The sequence below is a fragment of the Punica granatum genome, chromosome 6, assembly GCF_007655135.1.
Source record: "Punica granatum isolate Tunisia-2019 chromosome 6, ASM765513v2, whole genome shotgun sequence".
NCBI lineage: Eukaryota > Viridiplantae > Streptophyta > Magnoliopsida > Myrtales > Lythraceae > Punica > Punica granatum.
This window is the reverse complement of record NC_045132.1, coordinates 16,051,001-16,062,793: the sequence shown is the minus strand read 5'-3', so window position 1 is coordinate 16,062,793 and position 11,793 is coordinate 16,051,001. Positions and strand designations below refer to the sequence as shown.

Below are 11,793 nucleotides of genomic sequence, written 5' to 3'. Positions count from 1 at the left end.
TATTTATCATAATCTGTATTCCAACCAAGCTTCCCTGAGCCCGATAGGCCAGTAAGAGTGCTGCCCAAAATAGTTGTCGTCCGTTCAGAGGGCATATTCCTTACCAATGAACGGACATCCTGGACAAGTCCAGACTGGGCTAAGAGATCAACCATAAACCATAAACGGATAATGTTTCACACCAGCACCGATTGCATCAGGGGTCTCTATCTCTCTTTTCTCTCCCCCCGTTTATCAACTGATCCCGAGCGGTACCAAGCGAATGGGCTTTCAGTGTTACCCATAGTGTCACCATATACAAAGTTACGAATCCACAAACTCCTGTCCACCACGTCCAAAACTCGTAGAGGCGCTTGCTAATGCATCGACAGAGATCAGAGATCACAATCGATTCCCCCATACTGCATCTTCACAACAGTATGCAGAGCTATTGACGAAAAAATCTAGTGTCTTTGCCTATCCACTTTCTGTAAGTAGCTTTCACTTTCTTCTTCTTCTTCTTAATTGTACTTTTAAGTTACAGGGTATCAAAAGAATATTGGTTGACTCAATGAAACATTTAAATCAATAACGCCTCTTTGTACTAGGCTGAAAATGTAGAAAATACCCAAAAGAAAAGCTTAACCCTGAAATTCATTCTCTCTAGATATTTTTAATTAGCAGACTTAATACTGGAAAATCACATGGATTTAACAAAACAATGGTAAAATAATATTATAAAGCAAATTTTTAAAAAGAAAAAAAAAAAGAAAAGGAGAAAGACAAACTGAAACTCAGCATGCGCATCCAGGGAATCGAACCCTGGTCAGTACCGTGGGAGGGTACTATGATACCACTACACCAGATGCGCTTCTTGTGGCATCCCGTTGCCACCTTAATCCTTAGGCCATTTGTCATTTTGTACAAACCGAAGCTGTACTATGAAGCAGGTTTTAACAGAAAAAAAAGGAAAGCATGCATGTTTTCATAGGCATGGAGTGGAATGAAGAAGCCTAACTTAACTTCGTGATGATCCAGACTGGCCTCTCCGGTGAGATTTTGGCCTCATAGCCCACGGGTATTGCAGGCTAAGTTTGCGCTGTGCTTCCCCTATAAGTCATGCCACCCTAGGCGAACTTCACATCGACCCTGGCTAGCCAACCTAGCTGGCATTGCCCTTGCATTATGTAGTCGAGCCCCAGAGCTGACCAATGAGAGGCCAGGATGGCGATTATGAGGCCAGATCCGGCCTCTTCCTGCGAAGGATGCCAAGGGGACGCCCTGGTTTTTGCTACCTCTTGTTCCTTTTCTTTCCTACTTTCTGATTTAATAACTTTTTCAATCATATATATATATATATATATATATAAACTTGATAATAGAATAATAAATCGGGTCTTAACGGTAAATTTTGTAATATCATAGGGATAGAAAGGTAATGCATTAAATGCGTAATTTTAATGGAATATTGAAAGAAAACAAATATATGAAAAACTATTTTAATATGATCTATAATTTTATTTTAAACTAAATAATAATACATAGGTTAGGCAAATAAAATATAGCCAATTAGTTTTAAAAATTTCATCACATATGTACATATATATATTTATATATAAACTTCACAACAAGAGAATAAACAAGGTTAGAAAGATAAATGTGTAAATAACATAAGGTTAGAAAAAGTCAATGCCTCAATAAATACTATTTGTAAGGAAAATATAAATTATTTATTTTATAATGCATTAAATGCAAAACTAAATAGAATATTGAAAGAAAATAAATATATAAATTTTTTTTGGCTCAACGTTAATGAGGATCATTCATTAATATCCAAACAGATGCATCGATCCACTACAAAAGTGGAAACACATGAAAAGCTATTTTAATATAATCTTCACTTTTATTTTAAAATCAATAATATTATATAGGTAAGAAAGATTCGATCTTGGGATTTAATAAATAAAATATAGTTAATTGATTTTTTTAATTTTTTTTACATATCTATATATCTATCAACATATAAGTTTTACACCCATGCAATTACGTATTCATAAGGGAAAGCATTAAAAAGATTCAACCTTAAGGTTTAAATAAATGAAATTAGTCAATTTTTTCTTTTAAAATTTTATCATGTCTATATGTCTGTCAACATATATAAGATTTACTCCTATGTGGTTAATTGGGATAAAAATAATCCTAAACTTAATTTCATATATATCTTTTTTAAAGTATGTATATATATTAAAACATCTTGATTTAATTATTACATCAAGCTTCCTATTTCAAATTTTTGATCTAATGATTGTGGGATATTAATTTTGTTAATTGATGAAATATTACAATTATTTTTATAAATCCCAATGTATCATATATCCCTTTTAACATTTTTTAGTTTAATACATTCCCAAGAATGCACCGTATTCACATTTCTTGATGCACATAAATAAAAAAATGCAAAAATTGAATTAATTTTCAATATTAAATAGATCATGCAAAATAAATTTTCTCCAATCAATCAACAAATAAACTGTATATATATATATATATATATATATGTATATATAATATTATATACTAGTTATATTACTCGTGCGTTGCCCGGTATCATACAATAGATATTACTATTCTGAGCAATTATTTTCCACCATAAATGAAAAGAGTGTATGATATAGCAAAGAGCAATGAACTTGCAAGGAAATAACAAAAATAGAAAGGTATTTTTAAAAATTGGTAAACCTTCCATCATTTATTTTATCACATTATTCATAAATTATATTTACTTTACACGTGTGTGAGGATGTTTCTGTTCTAAAAAGTATAACATGTGAATTCGTTTAAATTCTTTTGATGATTATATTAACATAAACATCATAGGGTTTAAAAGAATTTAGGGCAAATTACACAAAAAAACCTAAATTTTGTAAAATGTCTCAATTTTGTCCTAAATTTTGTTTTGTAACAAAGCAAACCTTAAATTTTCTAAATTGTCTAAAAAATGACATCCGTTGTAAATTCCATCAATTTTGCATACATGGACTGTTAACTTCAGACATAAATTAATAAACAAATAAGATAGGTTAAATAAAAAAATTCAAATTTTCAAAAAAGTCTCAATTTCATAATAAATTTGGTATGTAATGAAAAAAAATCATATGGTTTATCAGATGATGTGTAAACTTTGTGGATCCCGTGAAGTCCACGTAGGCAAATAGACGACAAACTTAACAGAATGATAATGAGAGGTCAAATCTGAGACGATTCTCAAAATATGTGGTTTTTTAGTTACAAAACAAATTTTAAGACAAAACTAATACGTTTTACAAAACTTGGGTTTTTTTTTGTGATATTTGTCCAAGAATTTATAAAAAGAAAATATAATCAATTCTAAAAGTGAACATTTTTTTTCGAATTTGCATATTTTCTAGATATAATTTAAATTTACAATAAATGTGTGGAATTATATAAAGTGAAAAAGTTGCATGTCATTTCGGTAATATGAAAAATTCAAATAAACCAACAAATATAGTAAATTTTACACATTTGAACAATTATACTAACATTTTTCTATTAATAATTATTTAAAAAATTATCAAAATAGATTTTCCTGTATATATATGATAATATATATTTTAGAACATGCATATTTATTTTTTATTTGTTCATGTGAATTAACATACATATTTATTTTACATATGTATATATATGTATATTTTCAGAACTTATATAATTGATTTTATTATTTATTTATTTATTTGATAAATATTTTGTTAATGCGAATTAACTGTATATATATTTACAATTACACCACTAACAAATTCGACCACTCTAGAGGCCTTTCAAGCTCACGTAAAACAATCGGGGTGGTAGTTGAGGGCAAGGCGGCAGTCGTGGTGGCCGAAATACACAGCAACAGCGTGGAGGTCGCACAGGTCAAGGGGGCGGCAGTCCTCCTCAATTTCAGTCAGGTCGAGGCTATAATGGTAATCAGACACAGAGTTCTCGTGGTCGTGCTAATAGTTATGGTCGGGTGTCTACTATAACTATGCCCCACTCGGTTAGACCAAACAATTATTCGTCTCCCACTGCTAGTGAAGGAGCACCTGGGTCAGGTCCTTCCAATTATATTGTCTGTCAACTCTGCAATTCTTCCGGCCATAATGCTATCCAATGTATGCAAATTTATCAATTTGCTAACTCACAAGAGCTTCCCAAGTCGTTGGCTGCTATGTCCATGGGTGATATTCCTTCGATGGACACTTACATGGATTCCGGTGATTCTTCACATATGGTCAATTCGGAAGGTATACTCACTAATCCTTCCCCTTTTCTAGGTTCCAGCAAAGTCATCATTGGCGATGGGTAATTGGGTCATGACGAACCCGAAGTGAGCAAGCACTAAGCCTAGACTTGGAGGGTTTTAAATTCCTGAGGAGCCCTTATATATGTATTTGTTGTTGTTGATGTGCGTCTTTCAAAGTGAGACCTTCATGTTAACTTTTAATGTATTTGGAGATGCTCTGCTTGTGTCTTCAATCATGGAAGTTGAGGGCATTACTGCCAATAAAGCTAAGAGAGTAAAAGTGAGAAAAATTCCGTATATCCATCAGTATTTTGGGATTTTTTTTTATTTTTTATTTTTTCAGTAAGATCAATTGAAATAATTAAGGGAGAATAATTATTCCAATTCGAATATCGATTTGACCACGATCACGACCACGACCACGACCATGAGATGCCTGTCACTATTTTGTGGTTTATCCTCGACCCAATAGTCCGTTTCTTGCTTTCCTGGGGTGGGTGGCCTAAATAGTAAACTTGCAATTTGCAAGAAAAAACAAGAAAATGAAAACAGAGACAAAACGAGGGGTAAAAGCTTTTTTTTTTTTTTTTGGAAGTCAAAACTTCAAAGTCCGCAGTTGGTTTCTTCTGACATATCATAGACTTGTAGGTGAGAACGATGTGGTAGGAACGGGAATTGCAGCCTGCTATTATTATCTCAGCAAACTAGAAGCTAAGAAGCTAAAAAAAGAGACGATATCTTGCGCCGTGAATCACGACTTATTTCAAGCTCAATTTCACGAAGTGCTTTTTCTGTTGCATTTTTTTTTTGTGTCACGAGACTAATGCACGTTAAAAGAAATATGATTCTTATTATCATTTCGATGAGCAGAGCAGTTTAAATACGGATTCATGGAGGAATTTGTTTCGTATATATGGCATCACCTACCTACTTCATCAGTGCTGTATATAAATTAGAGTCCCGTATTTCTTGGCATTTTGACACGAATATATCTTGTAAATAAGATAATATAATCTCCAACATCGATTTTATATTTTAGTCTATAATTTAGTGTTCTAGGTTGGAGAATCAAAATGTGAGGTCACATGTGGGGACATATACATTGATAATAATGCATGGATGATGGATCTTTTTATAATGTATCTTTAGAGGTTTTATCAATATTTTATTTTCCTACCCCCTTAAAAAATATTTATTAATTTCTCCGATATGGGGACATCTGCATCGATAACGAGGTCTCCACCAACCATTTCTGGACATGTTCTCCCTTCTCCTTTGCTATACCCAAGCGGCCAGCCCAACCAACATCATTAGCCAGCCGGCCAACCCTACTTTATATTAATGGGAGCTTATACGGTATTCCCTATGCAACGTGACCCTCTAATCAATACCATTAGATAGCTTTTTTTTTTTTTTTCTGAATTACGATCATTGGACAGCACAGCTTAACCTTTTTTTTTTTTCCTTCCCGCCCTCCCTTTCCTTTCGCTTTTCTCCATCGGTATGGCAAATCCAACGCTCCTAGACAAGGGAATATGATAACTTGCTGTTGGGATCATAAAATTGTGATGTATTACATCACGTATCCCAACATTTGAGAAATTTCTCTCGAGAGAGATACAGAGGAGAGGCAAATTCCGTCCTCCCCCAACCGAGGGGATCAGAAGGCTGAGAGGTCAGGTGACCCCTCATTAGGGGTGAGAGAAACTTTCAATATTATAGTGACTATTTTTATACGCGTTGGTTATTAGTTGGGTTCTATGCAGTGACATAATTATATGATGTAATTACTGGATATTTTCTCAAAGAAATCATATCTTATACACATTTTACTGAAAACTTATTGGTTGAGCATTATTTATCTATTTTGGATGGATAAAATTCATTTTATTTGATAGATATGAGAAGAAAGACCTATTAATAGACTTTGTCAAGTTCTTTATTCATATATACTGATCAAAATTTCGTGCTATATCCTTAATATATGCATTCTAGATAGTTCATAACACCTTTACCTTCAAGATTCGATGTCGATTTCAATTGAAATACTTCCAGCTGAGTGGTTATTATTGCTCAAAGTACGACACCCAATTAAATTATCGTCCCACTTAGGATAATAATACATTATACACTGATGAAATAAGATACCATCTTAGGAACCTATTCAAAAAGGAATAAAACGTTAGATGCCATATTATGAAATAAAATGAGACTTTTTTGCATCAATCAATTTTGATATATAAGTGCGAGATATGGGAGTTCATTTGGCTAACTCTAAGCTTACATAAATCTCTCGATTTTTTTTTGTCATTAATACAAGGAAACTGATAATTATGCCTGAATTGCAGCTGCCTACTTCTGCCGATTGAGAGTGCTTAGAAAATTCCCATTGACTTTTGAATTATTATAGTCTATGTCATTCACTCTTGTTTTCGGCATATGTAGGCATACTCAGTCGGCACAAATAGCAATGCTCTTAATATAATTATGATACTTAATTATTACATCAAAGATTATAAATTTTTAAATAATTATTAAATATTTTTTCGAAAAATATTTTTTCAGCAAATCAAAACACACTGGATAAAACTTATTTAAAAGTTATCAAAAGAATGTGTAGCTCAGTAATGCACGCTCTTGCCTGACAACCAAAAGATTGCAAGTTCCATATACATTGAGATTGTCTATGCCTCTTTATTAGTTATTAGTATTTTTCTTTCATTGTATTAGATTTATTAGTCTCCTTTGTAATTAGAATAAAAAAAAAGTTATTTAAAAGTTTGTTGTATATATCATTACACCGTTTTACTTAAAAAGTTGATAGTCACATTTCCTCATTATCACTTTTTTTCTCTATACCATGTTGACTATGGCGAGGCAAAGAGCGCATGGAACTATATCTACTACAATTATTTATGGCATAACAATATGGCGCTAATGCTAATTTTCCTTTGACATATATAGAGTACCTCTATAACTTAAATTAGACAAAAGGCCATGAATTCAAAAAATTTAAATAAATTTGAAATTTTTTTAAAAAATTGCTAAATAACTCATAACTGTTTTTTTTTTGTTTTTCTGATTTCAAAGTATATATATGCATATATCTATATACTACCATATGTTATCAATTAAATTTATACGTTAAAATAAAATTTCAAGCAAAAACTGAAAAATTTACAAAATATTCTATGGTCGGATTTATGCCTAATTAACATGATACTACTCAATTAATCCTAAATGGGACAGTAATTACATACGATTAGCAACCTACTAGACTAATCTATAAAAAATGCAAGAAATATATACATATTGACCGAAATATGAGCTAGAGAGCTCAATTTCGGTGCTGACCAGGGGCATATGATACCTATCCTACCTTAGTTCGGACACATTTCGGGTCACCGAGTTCAGAATAATGGGAATCCGGGCTAAATTTTCAAGAATCCTACTATTTATATGAACTATAGGTGGATTAATTGAATTTTGGGGTGATTTTGGTAAAAGCTCAGTACGTGAAGTTGGCCAAAAGGTCCTATGTTCAGAAAACCCCCCTCTATTTATAGACAAAGAGGAGTCGGAGTCTAGTTTGCAATTTTCGTAATCTACTAGGGCAAAAATCAAAATTTTTCAAAAAGATCAGAAGTCGGACATGTACCAGCTGGCAATGCTGATGGCCATTTGACCCTTGGGCGCGGTTACTAACTGCGCCCAAGCTCCCAGGTGCGATAGGAGGGGCAAGTGTCATATGCGCTCGCATTCTAAATTTTCACATTTGATGGAAATCAGTTGTACTACTTTGAACTGAACTGGTTTTTTAGAAATAATAGCGTGTCCACCCTCAAACTTGTTAGAAAATTTCAATTTTACCATTCTTTAGAATTTTAAGCACATTTGAGCCGAGAAAAATTACCAAAAAATATTCTCAGGTTTAGAAAATGATTTCTTGATTGGAGCACCCCGAAATAAATATTTCTCGCTACGTGAGAATATCAATTTCTCCGTTTCGATCCCTTTTCCTATTGAATAAATTATGGGAATCAAAGAGTTTTAATCAGAGAAAATTATGATAATATTCTCTACAAAAATACGAGTAATTAGGGTTTAAAACGAGGTCTCCAGAGAGGACACGTCACGTTTCAAATTCGTTTTACATGTGCATCCATTGGGGAGTGAGAAATTGCCAATTACACCATATTAATTTTAAAATGGGCACTAGAAGAGAGGAATTAAATCGTTGACACTCGAGGATTTATCTGATATGTCTCAATGATCCATCTTCTATGTTTTGATTCCTCCTGTGCTCCTTTTGATTTTTCCGGCTGTCTGATCCCAGCGTGCTCCTCAAATTGTTGACCTAGCCTAGGCCGGAACGAAGTTCTTATACACACAAAAACTGCAAAAGCTTTATGTAGATATATATATAACCATCGGGGAAATAGGACAGCTTACATCAGCGAGGAACCTCTCCACTCCAGCTCCCTCATCATCTAAGGCCGCTCGATCGACCCAAAAGAATCTGAAACGTACTTGACAGAATACTTTTCCTCCAGCTGCTCCAGGGATCTCGTAAGGGTCGAGAAGATTTCTCTTGCATATGTAGTACATAAGGAAACTTGCGGATTATTTTGTTTCAAGGCAATGTTAGTCCATCAGCTCAACCAGTATGATATCGATAGTAGGGTACACTCTTGGCAGAATAATTTTGTTGTAAACATACTTTTCTGAACTAGGTGCTTCGAATTCATCCGGTGCAGTAGATCCTCCGTGGCAAAACATGATAAGATCTGCAATAACTCCCTCTTGAGACCAGATAGATGATCTTCATTGGTCAATTAGCTGGTACATTCGACTTTGGTCTTTCATTTAATTGAAACCTTTGCTTTTGATTCTTTGCTTTGGCTCTGTGGTTTGTTGGGAGCTAAAGATGGTGCAACCTGTTGAGATGATCATCTTGAATGCTTGGACCCAGTCTCTTATAAGTACGTAGTTGTGGGAAATTGCATATCACCGGCCTTTTTCTCTTTCACAGACGATTTTGTTTGCACTTCAATATTGCAACAATGGATCTTATCTGCCAAATTTCCCTATAAAATCGGGTTTATTTAGTGATACATGTGATGGAAAATACATGTATATGCAAGTAAAATTACTTCTATTTTTTCAAGTAAAATACTTGACCTCCAAGTAATTTACTTGCTTTTTTTTTAACATAATTCACTTGAGTTATAAGTAATTTACTTGAACCATACTCGCATGTTACCATACATGCACTTACAAATTTTTCCTGTAAAATCTGTAATTTTTAAAGTACATTATTGGTTGCTTTTAGATTCTCATTTTTGTTCACTCTTGATTTATTTTTATAGTCGAAGCCCGCCATATAACCAAAACCCATATCAGATTTTTTTTTTTACAATTATAATTTCTTTTGGCCACTATATTTTTTATAATTAAAAAGAAAAAAAGAAAAATGTGGCTCGCCAGGATGTTAGGGTCGGGGAAATTCGGACACTATCTCTTTCTCCCGGGTCGGTGTGGCTCGCCGTGACGTTCTGTTTTTCAATGTCGTTTTTCTGACCGACAAGCAGGTGTCAATTTCCGTCTTTGTCCATTAAAATTATCATAGTGGAATGTATAGGGAATTAGCTCTAAGACTGGGAATTTGGCCTCGTATTGCTGATGAGAGTACGAGCTCGAGTTTTGCTAATTTAAGCTGATTTTCTTCCCGCAATGATATCATATGCCAGAGGAGGGTAGTGCCCCGGTCAATTAGACTCGAGGATGACTGTCACCTCATGGACATATGGTGGCTCAATTCATGGACATAATTGATTAATTAATAGTAACATGCAGTCGCATGGCCTGTGTGCCCTTGGTTTGTGAAGCTTGGTTTGGGCTTTTAGAGTTTTGTTGTTGGCCCATGCTTCAATGGACCTATTGGGCATATGATTTATTATAAATGAAGAGCATCACTAATTCATCCAAAAACAAATGTAACATGTTGTTCTCTTTTAATCAGTCGACGCTATAAAGTGGCTCTCTGAGGACTGCATCTTATTGGGATGAGTCGGATGCAGACCCAATGATATGGCGGAGTTTGTTTTAGCTCCGTCTGAAACCAAACCTGTTGAGGAATATCTTTTACACGTGATTAGCAGCACCATCGACCAAATTCATATGGTTCAACGTGTAAGTAATTTGCTTTTTTTTTTTTCCATAATCCAAAATTATAGTCCCACCTTATATCCATGTCTAATATTATTTATCTCTTGCTTCAAGGCTTCCGAGTTTCGCCTCCACTACCATGACTTGGAAATTGCCGATTTCGATAGGGCAAGTCCGTTTGGAAGACCATATCTGGTCCTTGACTTCGTTCAGAGATGGTAAGTGTAGTTCTTTCTTAGCTCGCAACTAATGTGGAGGGATTCAAATTTCTTCAGTCTTTTTTATGAGATGAAGTGATCCACTTTCGTGTTCTGCAGCAAGGCGGCCTTTTTTGCGCATAGAAGAAACTCAACTTGGATCCATTATCTCAGCTGGGCACACGATCGGGTGGATAAGGAGGCCGTGTATGTTCGCTAGCAAGTTGTTTCCAACTATCTACTAGTGATCCAAGCCCAAGGTTTGTGGATTATAACTATCTTTTGTATTGTCGATTATAATTCCATTGAGTTGTATTCCTTCTTGAGGAATAGGAGTTTCATCTGGTGTCTCATGACAAGATTCATTAGTTGGTTTAAAAGGTTTTTGTGCGACACTGAACAAAGTCTAGTTACTCTGATTTTATTCAGTCATTAATTGATTAATCGATTATAATTTTCTCAATTTGTATTCCTTCTTGAGGAATAGGAGTTTCATCTGATTTTGTTGAGTCTAAGAATTGGTTCAAAAGATCACGTGTAGCATGAACAAAGTCTAATTACTCTGATTATATTGAGTAATTAATTGATTTGTTGATTGGTTGGGTGGTTAAACCCAACCTATCATTAGCAATGACAAGTTTTTGCTAATGATGGATAATTAGTTTCCAATAATTATTAATTCTCAAATGATTGAGAATTTAATTCATTGGAAAGGAGATGAAATCTCCCGTATGCAAATCTCTCCAGCATTCCGATAAATGGAGAGATGGTTGCATCACGATAAAGAAGTGATTAGTAAGGATTCGAGTGATAAATTGAATACGAGATTTCTCGAGAAATTCTCAGAGCTATCTAGTGAATCGACATTTGCATTGTGGAAAGTGGGTGTTTTTCGTCTTGTGATCATACTCCGACCAGCGACATTGATCGAGTAGGTGATTGAACATTTCCTGGTTGGTTTCAATATTCAGCTCGACGGTTCGGTAAGTTTGATTTAGGGGCGAAGCCAGTGTGTTAGCAGGGGCGGCAATTGCCCCCCTGAACTTTTATTTGTTTTCAATTTTACCCCAAAAGTATGAACTTTTCTATGTAAAATTTGTATTTTGCCTCCTGAACTTTAAAGTTTTGAAATTTTATCCCAAAAGT

General features: G+C 34.2%; 1 non-coding gene across 1 annotated transcript; it reads right to left on the bottom strand.

Annotated features, from left to right (window-relative positions):
* Nucleotides 1–779: 779 nt before the first annotated feature.
* TRNAG-CCC lies at nt 780–850 on the bottom strand. The gene has a single exon. It is a non-coding gene; the product is annotated as a tRNA-Gly (tRNA).
* Nucleotides 851–11,793: the final 10,943 nt, after the last annotated feature.